Source organism: Piliocolobus tephrosceles, chromosome 10, assembly GCF_002776525.5.
Source record: "Piliocolobus tephrosceles isolate RC106 chromosome 10, ASM277652v3, whole genome shotgun sequence".
Taxonomy (NCBI): Eukaryota; Metazoa; Chordata; class Mammalia; order Primates; family Cercopithecidae; genus Piliocolobus; species Piliocolobus tephrosceles.
In genome coordinates, this window is record NC_045443.1 from 30,099,463 (window position 1) to 30,109,474 (window position 10,012).

Sequence of the window (10,012 nt, forward strand, 5' to 3'; positions counted from 1 at the left end):
ATGGCTGTTTTAGAAAAGAGAACAAATAATGAGGAAAATGTAAAATTCTGGTTAGTCTACATAAAATATTTATTACAGGCATCAGTATTAAGTGTTTTCTCTTCCATATTGTACAGTAATACTTTGTTTTAATGTGTTCTATTTAATGGGTCATACTTACTTGCATTGTATTGAATTACGAAAGTACTTTTGTAAGGAATTCACCAACTCACTGATGGTGTTGAGGTCCACTATGTCCCAACCCCAATTCTTAGCATTTTAACTACATAAGTTGTAAGGCCCAATATAAAATGAAAATGAGGGACCCTTTTTTCTAAAGTTATTAAGAATTTCAGGATGGTGACAGTGGCGCATAAACCAAAAGTGAAGTCCTTCTATACACTGAGTTCATCTAAGTACAGGGCTCTGTATGACTACAAAAGTTGCACACCCATGAAGCCAGGCCTGTTTTAACAGGCAATCCTATTCATATAATTATCTCCAGCTAGTTTAAATACTCCTGGCAAACAATGGCCTTGGGGCAGCCAAAATTAATGGGCTCAGGGCACCCAGGACATAATAAAATATTCACCGTAAGTAAATGACATGGCTTGCATTTTATTTTATTAAAGAAGTTGGGAAATCTACCATGCTAGTTTTTCTTTGCCAAGAAATAAAGATTATATCTAGAGATAGATAATTTCCCTCGAGAAATTACAATCTCCCATCTTTCCTTGCTGTGCCGCTAAGCCTTATTTCTTGGACTATTTTTCCATGTGTGAGTTAATCTAAAGGAATATGAATGAATCTTTTCAGGCTCCACAGTAGCTTACAAAAAATTCTTCTAAAGTGTCTTTTAGATTTGCTTTTTGGCCATGTTACTGTAAATGAGGCAGCCAGGTTTTTGGTGTTGTAGTCGTTGTTGTTCTTAAATAATTTTAAGATTTTGCACATCTTGGATAACAGCTGAATATTGTGGCCTTTCCAGTTAGACAGAAGACAAAGTAGAAGTAGATTCTGGCTTCACAGTTTCTTTCACATCCTCTATCTCTTTCGTCTCCCATTTGTTCAGTGATTTCATTCTTTCTCCATTATGTAGTTTAAGAGATTAGGAACCCGTTTTATTCATCTGACAACTTTTTTTCAGAGAATTAGCATTACACCTACATCTAAGAAAATGAGTTCCCTGACAATGCTGTCATTGCTACCTACTTGTATTTAGGGAAACACTCGAATGTTAATATGTTCCCTTCATACTTGGCCCAAAATTTAGATAACAGCTCCCAAAAGGTGCTATCAGGAGTGACAGTGATAGCAAACCCATAGAACATGCCATAAACCCACTTACTCTCTGTGAACATAAAAAACATGACTGACCAATTGTGATAGTTTTGCACATCAACTCCAGATACAAACTTAAAATCCCTCTCAACACTGCCTTCCAGACTGCCACTGTCTGTTAATAGGTTGCCCTGTGGGTGGAAACCTCTTTACTGTCCGTGAGCCAGTGGAAGATGGCTGCAAGGAGGCATGGGTCCTAAAACATAATAATGCATCTTCCACATAAATGAAAGTCTAGCACTTACAAAGTGTTTTCATAGCTTTAGATTTTATCACTTCCATTTGAATAAATGTATTACCAATAAATTTTAAGGAGGGCTAAGAAGATTACATCTTTTGTACTTTGAGATTATTTTAAGGAAGTTTCTATAAGAATTTTACTGTTCTGCAAATATAGTACCAGATAATTGAAAATTACCATACAAGGATTATATGGCCATATTAGAGTATTTCTATGAATATTGATGCCTAAAAATGTGGAAAATCTATGAAAAATATGACTAAGAGCCATTTTAAAGAAATATAGGCAAAAATAAGGACCCCAATAGTTAATATAGTTTTAGCTATAATTTATCATCACTAAACCCATTATCAGGGGTTTTGTGTGTTATTTTTGCCTCCAAATTGAAAATAAATTGTTTATGGATAGGAAGATTTCATTGAATCTGTGTTTCCTAACAATAGCAGAATTTTGATTCTCCAACTACTCACACTAGTTCCTGAGTGAATTATTTTACTTTACATGGTTTCTGGTCAAGATATGTACAGAGAATTGGACCTTTCACTCCCAATCATTGCTAGACTGGGTTCCAAATTTCTAAACTGTGAACAAACCTCAGAGGGCAGTTGTGAAGGTTAAAAGACGTAAGTCAAGAGCTCTGAAGAGTGCCATAGCAAGGTGTGCTCAACACGTTAGCTATGGTAAAATATTTTGATGATGATAGTGAAGATGTTTCTTTTTTCCCTTAGCAATTTTCTCACTACTGCCATTTCTCGCCATTATAGTAACATGGAGTAACTATCACTAAGTGACTATTAAATATCTGCTTTTCAATTCCTAACTACTGATTGATTTACTGATTTACTTTGAAGGAGAATGTGGTTATCATCCTAACCTGCATTTACTCTGGACAACCACAGTTTATTTTACTCACGATTGTCTATTTGCAGTTGTAGGATTGAGACTATAAACCTTCTCAATTCCTGGTGCCAGAGAATGCGTAAGGAATTCTGGTCAACAAGTCACCCAGCTGCTCTGTTGTTTCTAATTTGGCTGCCGGGATCAAGTTGCTTCTTAAAGAAACTTTAATAACTTTTCTTTCCAAAACGTTAACTTTCATCATCTCATGGCTTAAGTGTTTAATGATTACTTCATAAATGAATTTTCATACTTCCGTATGGTTACTCGCAAAGTTATCCAGCTATTTTATGTTTGTCCCCTTTTTCAATCTGCTTAACATTTAAAAAAAAATTTGTGAAGCTGAGCATATGGTGAAAATGAACCAGCAAAAAACTAGGAAGCTGTAATAAAGACATATTTTTCCAAAGATAGCCTTTTTCTAGGATTTTCAAGGGAATCTTTTTTTCCCCCCTTTAAAGTTGCAAGGTTGAAGATGAATCTCTTTTGCTCCATTTGTAGTAAGTCACTAAGGTGGGCGATAGTGAACTGTTGTCTTTGTAGTACTAACTCTGGAGAAAATAGGGTTCTGGGCAGGGAACAAGTGAGAGGGACTTTTCTTCCCTGTCACGGGGAGACTAGGTCATTCCAATCAACCTTCCCTCTAAAGATCCATAGGAAACCAGGTTAAACAACAACACTATTCGCCTCATAACGTCAGATCATTAAGAATAGAGAAATGGGCCGGGCGCAGTGGCTCACGCCTGTAATCCCAGCACTTTGGGAGGCCGAGGCTGGCGGATCACGAGGTCAGGAGATCGAGACCATACTGACAAACACGGTGAAACCCCGTCTCCACTAAAAATACCAAAAAATTAGCCCGGCGTGGTAGCGGGCGCCTGTAGTACCAGCTACCCGGGAGGCTGAGGCAGGAGAATGGTGTGAACCCGGGAGGCATAGCTTGCGGTGAGCTGAGATGGCGCCACTGCACTCCAGCCTGGGAGACAGAGCGATACTCCATCTCAAAAAAAAAAAAAAAAAAAAAAAAAAAAAAAAAAAAAAAAAAAAAAAAGAAAGAAAGAAAAAAAGAGAGAAAGAAAAGTGTCAGGCCAGGGAAAGAGAAAGGACAAGCCCAGAATTTGGGGCCCCTTCTGTCCTAGGGAGGAGTGAGAGGTTAAGCAGAGAGCACTGACAGTCTCCAAGGAGTCCAGGGCCCACAAAGGGTGGGGACCCTGGTAATCCATCCTGTGCATAGGCGTGGGGCCCTGAAGAAAGGCATTAGAAGTGAAGAGAGACCGGAAGTTGGTCACCACTCCCACCAATTCCAACCCAGCTTCTAGGGGTCTTGACAATCTTAATAAATGTGAAAGAAACACTTTTACTAACAAAATGGAAAGAGTTTATCCCAGAAGACTGGTACTAAAGGAAACTGTAAAAGTGGTCTTCCAATAGAATGAAAACGATTCGTGATGAAAGGCACAGTGACGGAGGAAGTAATAGAATGCAAGGTAAGTGGTAAATATGGTAATATATGATTAAATCTAGTGGGAAATTCCCTGCTTGCAAATCTGGAGAGACAGAAAGTAAATTACCAGTTCCCAGGGGCTAGGGAGAAGGGGAGAGGTCAGTGACTGTTGAAAAGCAAAGGATTTCTTTTCAGAGTGATGGAAGTGTTTTAAAATTTGATTGTGGTGATACTTGCACAATGCTGTGAGTATACTAAAATCCATTGACTTGTACGCTTTAAAAGGATGCATTTTATGTCATGTAAATCATCTTTTGATGAAGCATTTTTAGAAAAAGATAAAGAATTAGGACAACAGTAGTATGTAAATTAAAAGAAGATACATAGACGAGGTATTCTGAGATCATCGATTTGTCTGGAAAAAGGAAAAAATGTAGGATTTGTCATCAGGCTATACGATTATGTTTTATGCACATCGTACAGGTGTGGCATTTCACACACACACACACACACACACACACACACACGTTTTTAAAAAAGAATGAGAGGCAACTAAGCCAAAAGGGCTGATTACTAGCAACTACTCCATTTTCCTAGCCAATTCCTTCTTAACGAACCCCTAAATAGAACAGTGATGCAGTTTTTAAGTGCACAGACAGTGGAAAGGTAATACTTTTCTCTAATGCTTTCTTCCTATGCTGGAATATGTAAGGCAGTAGAAATAAAGAATATGAATGCACTTAGTAGAGACAATGAATACAAATCACCTTAAAGAATGAAAATATAAAGTTTGAAATAAAACAACTGACTTATATTCGGAAGGCTATGACTTCACAAGTATTTTTCTGCTTTATAAATGCCAACTGTTGTAAACCACTTTCCCAGTGCTTACACTACCAAAAGCAGGATCCACACTCTACTGTCTACCCCCAAACTGACCAGATTGTCTACACACAGTAAGAAATCAGATACTTGCTCACTGGTGGAATGAATATATGTTTGTATGTATTCACAAACGGATAGAAGACAGGATTTCTAGAAGTTAGATGTTTCAAATTTCCTGGAAGCAAGAGAAAAAAATTCACTTTTTTCTCTTTTTCTATTAAAATGTGTATTACAATTATCTTCCAAGCTTACAAACATAGAAAGTAACACATCTATAGAATTTTATAGATTTCTGGGTGAAATGGAATAAATTCACACCCTGGAGGATGTATGAGTTACCATTAGATATAGAGTTTACTTTCTACTTTGTTCCTTCTACTGAGTAACAGTAATCCTGACTTCTGATCTAGAACCATTGACACTGGTTTTCCTTTTGGAAGACATCTCCAGGATCAGTACTGTTCCTCCAGATAGCCTCATCTAAAACTACTGCAAATCTTCTAAAACCTTCTCAATTTCTTATAGATAGTTCTCAATTTCTTACTCTAAAGTTTCTCTTTCCTAAGTTTGTCTTTTAGCCAACACTAATTAATAGCTATAATTTAAGATCATTTCTCTTTTCAGGTATAAATAGAGAACAATTTCTTATAGAATTTTTTGTTGTTGTTTTGCTAACTATTGTTAAATCGTTACCTTTTCGTATCACACTGTTGCTTTAATGGCAAAATGAGCTTGGCTCTTCTAAAATTCAATTTACCAAGCTGTCTGCCCAGATTCCATTTGAGGAGTTTAACTGAACTCTGTGGAGGCTTTACAGTATCTCAATTACATCTCAGAAGAAATTAGCTCAGAAAATGCCAGCTCTGCCCCACAGGGCTTGGCAAAAATAGAGTAATGGCCTAGCTGTGTCAGTGATGGGAACTGCAACAGACAGAGGAATAGAGGAATTAAGACAAAGAATGGGTCAGTAGTCAGAGTTCAAGGGGGGAAATGCTGGTGGTCATTCAAATACAAGAGAAAATCAGAGTCTGAAATGAAACAGTCTTGGAACAGAAGCAGATTTGGGTGTTTGTGCAGATAGACAAGAGCAGAGGGAACTCTAATACTTACCCCTAGGACAAAACTCACCTTCTAGGGGCTGTGGTTAGGCCAGCCTTCAGTGACCCACCAGCTCCTATGCAGGGAGCCTCTGGTGCTCACAAATCTTAGATGCCCAGCGGCTTCTGACAAGCAACAAGACACAGTTCAGAGGCAGATGGGGAAATTGTTCTAAACAAGGAGGTCTGTACCAGAAATAAGAGTCCTAAAAGCGAGATTTCATCCCACTGAGGAATTTGGAATCAGATGGTTGGTCTTAAAAAAAATAAGCAGAAAGGCCTAATGTTACAACTCTTGAGAAGTGAATAGGAAAGAAATATCAGCATGATATCATCCATGGAAAATTGGCCTCGGTTAATGATGAGAGAGGAGTTTAGAAAAACCCAGTAAGAGTTCATTAGAAAAAAGTAATGTCATGTGTTTACCTTTCAAGTATTTTTCCATATTTTAATATGATTTTATTTATTACAGTATGAAATGTGATTTAATGTTATTTAAAAGACTATTTAATATAGAGGCAGAAGGATTGCTTGAGTCCAGTAGTTTGGGACCAGCCTGGGCAACATGGTGAGACCCTATCTCTATAAAAAAATACAAAAATCAACCAGGGCCAAGCACTGTAGCTCCCACCTGTAATCTCAGCACTTTGGGAAGCTGAGGTGGGAGGATTACTTGACTTCAGGAGTTCGAGATCAGCCTGGGCAACATAGTGAGACCTCATCTCTACAAAAAATAAGCAAAATTAGCGGGCCATGGTGGCACGTGCCTGTAGTCCCAGTTACTTGGGAGGCTGAGGTGGGAGGATGGCTTTAGCCCAGGAGTTTGATGCCGCTGTGAGCTATAATTATGCCACTGCACCCCAGTCTAGAAAACACAGCAAGACTCTATCTCTAAAAATACCAAAACAACAGTAAAATGACACAAATCTTATTCAATGTAAATAATACTGATATTGTATATTCCTGGAGCCAGGATCTAAAAGGGCCACATCTAGAGGTGATATTCATAATTCCCTGTTTAATGATGCTTGGCATGGGCACAAATCAACACTGCCCAATCAGAAATGAGCCCAGTCTTCGTTCTGCAGCTAGCTTCTGAAAGCCCCCAGCCGTGTCAGGCATTAACCCTTCATTGCTAAGAGTTAGAAAAAGAGGTCCCAAGGAAGGAGACAGGCTAAGGCAGTATAGGTTTATTTTTCATCAATATTTTACATAAGCATTTCAACATTTTAACAACCATTTTGCAAAACACACTGATGACTATCAGCTGTAGTTACAGCCCACAGGCTAACTCTGATCACATATCTGAAAGCACAGTGGGGCTTTAGCCAGACTGCTAGGGATTGAATCCTAGACTCGCCTTTTACTAGCTCTGTGACCTTGTGAGGTTTAAATAATCTATAAAAAGCATTGATGTGAAGATTACATGAGCTAATTCCTATAAATTGTTCAAGAAGAGAGTCTGACACATACTAAATGCAGCAATATGATCTATTGATAGTGGCTACCTGGAACACTGTGCAGAGCAGGAAAAAATGTTATTGCGATTGATTAGCAATGCATGCCATAGGCAAGGAAAAGGGTAGTGTCAATAAGGAGTGCCATAGGTTTACCAATTCTGCTTTAGTCCAACCCTAAAACCCAGCTTACATAGGTGTGCTGAGCACGTTACTTATAGCAGCATCATTACATCAACAATAAACAAACAGGAAGACTCTTAGAAGCCCCTTTAGTTTGGTCCCGATCTAAAATCAGTGATGTGAACACCCGTCACCATTTCTTAATGTAGATTCTGACAACTGACAGTTTTGAGATCTTGTCAGACCAACATCTCCCAATAGATACATTTTGCCTTGGATCACCATCTGGAAACCTTACATGTTCTATTTTTTTCCTTTTGTGTTTGTGTTCCTGAGAGTTTTGTGAGGTGAAATTTCCAAAATGGGGGCTGAAAATCGTCAGGTCTGTCTTCAGAGATGGCCGAATTCTGGTTGGGGGCCTGGGGCAAGAGGTGTAAAAATAACACTTGTGACTGATCTTTTAATTCTGGTGGGGTTGTCTCCTGCCGTATTAATGCCTTCTAGGCCAGACGTCTTTCCCTGATATGTATGTTCATTACTACCTAAATTATTGTGCATATCTTAACAAATGATACAATTTCACTAAAGATAATTTGGGAGGTGATCACTGGGTGAACTTTTGATAAAATTAAAATTGTTCATCTTAAAGATAACTTGGAGCAAAAGAGCGAGACAATTTATATTCAATGTCAATTCCAAGGTAATTCAAGGATAATTCAAATAAAGTATTCAAGAGTTTGTCTTTTTCTAGTTTTTCCTTTTTTTAGTAAGAAGCTTCTAACCAAAATTCTGACATCAGAATAGCTTCATTTAAAAAATTTTTTTTTTCGGCTGCGTGTGGTGGCTCATGCCTGTAATCCCAGCACTTTGGGAGGCCGAGGTGGGTGGGTCACCTGAGATCAGGAGGTCAAGACCAGCCTGGCCAACATGGTGAAGCCCTATCTCTACTAAAAACACAAAAATTAGTTGGGTGTGGTGGCGGGTGCCACCACACCCAACTAATTGGGTGAAAAAAGAAAAAATTCTTTTTTCAATGTTGATGAAAAATGTGGAAACACTTAAGGCCTTCTGATTGCACCTAAAACCTGGCAACTTCTTATGTCCCACTCTGACTCTTCCTACTTAGAATACTTCCCTCCCTCCCAGCTGCCGACTTCTCTCATTTCTCAGTCTCTCTAGACCTTCTTCCCTTTCCCGTATTATAAGCTGAATTCTCTCCAGCACTCCATCCTGACACATCCTCCTGCTCTGCTTCTATACCCAAGGTATTAATATAAGTTCTCCTTAAAAACAGCATGATCATATTTTACTTTCTTTTATATGAATAAAAATTGATTTTTACATATTTAATTTGGAAGTTTTTGCATCTGTATGCATATGGGATTTTGGTTTTCAGTTTTCTTTCTATGTAATATCTTTGTCTGATTTTCTTAATAGTATAATTCTAGGCTTAGAGAAGAGTTGAGAAGTGAACCTTCCTCTTCTCTTTTCTGAAAGATTTTACACAGCATTGTTATTAGGTCTTCCATAAATATTTGATGGAATTTACTAGTGACATCCTCTGGTCCTGGAATTTTCTTTACGGGAGTGTTTCAAATTATAAATTCAATTTAATCTATTCAATTTATTTTAGTCTATCATCATTCACTTTGTTCTTATTTTTATTATTTATTTCTATGTACTAATTTAGGACTTAATTTGCTTATGGGTTTGGCTGAAAAGTTCTTAGGGCAGGATAGCAGAAACAGTGTGAGTCTTCATTTTGAATGATTTCTTGAGGCAAGGATCAATGCAGACCAGATGAGGATCTGTATGAAGAAGGAAATGTTATGTGAGTCCCAAGACATTCTGAGGTTGTAATTGAATAACTAATGTTTATTCCAGAAGCAAAGTGGGTTTAACATTAGAAATCAATCATTGACTATAATCCCAGCATTTTGGGAGACCAAGGCGGGTGGATCACGAGGTCAGGAGATTGAGACCATCCTGGCTAACATGGTGAAAACTCATCTCAACTAAAAATGCAAAAACTAAGTAGGGCGTGGTGGCACACACCTGTCATTCCAGCTATTCGGGAGGCTGAGGCAGGAGAATCGCTTGAATCCCGGAGGCAGAGGTTGCACTGAGCCAAAATTGCACCAATGCACTCCAGCCTGGGCGACAGAGAGAGGCTCTGTCTCAAAAAAAACAAGTAAATAGAAATCAATCATTGAGTCAATGCAATTCACTAAAGAAGATTATATCAAAGATGCAGAAAAAGCAAAAAATTTAACACCTATTCGAGAAACATTTTTAAGTAAATTAGAAATAGAAAGAAACTTTTTCAATGCAATAAAATATGCCTGTACAAAAACTACTATTAGCATCATAGCAAATGATTAATGATTGATTATTTCTTTCCTAAGTTGGGCACAAATCATGGATGCTGTCTCTCATGACTTCTATTTAACATTGTCCTATTCAGTGCAATACATCAACAAAAAGAAATAGCATGAATATGCAATGGAAAGGATGAAGTAAAAGTGACTTTAGTAGCAGATTACATGGT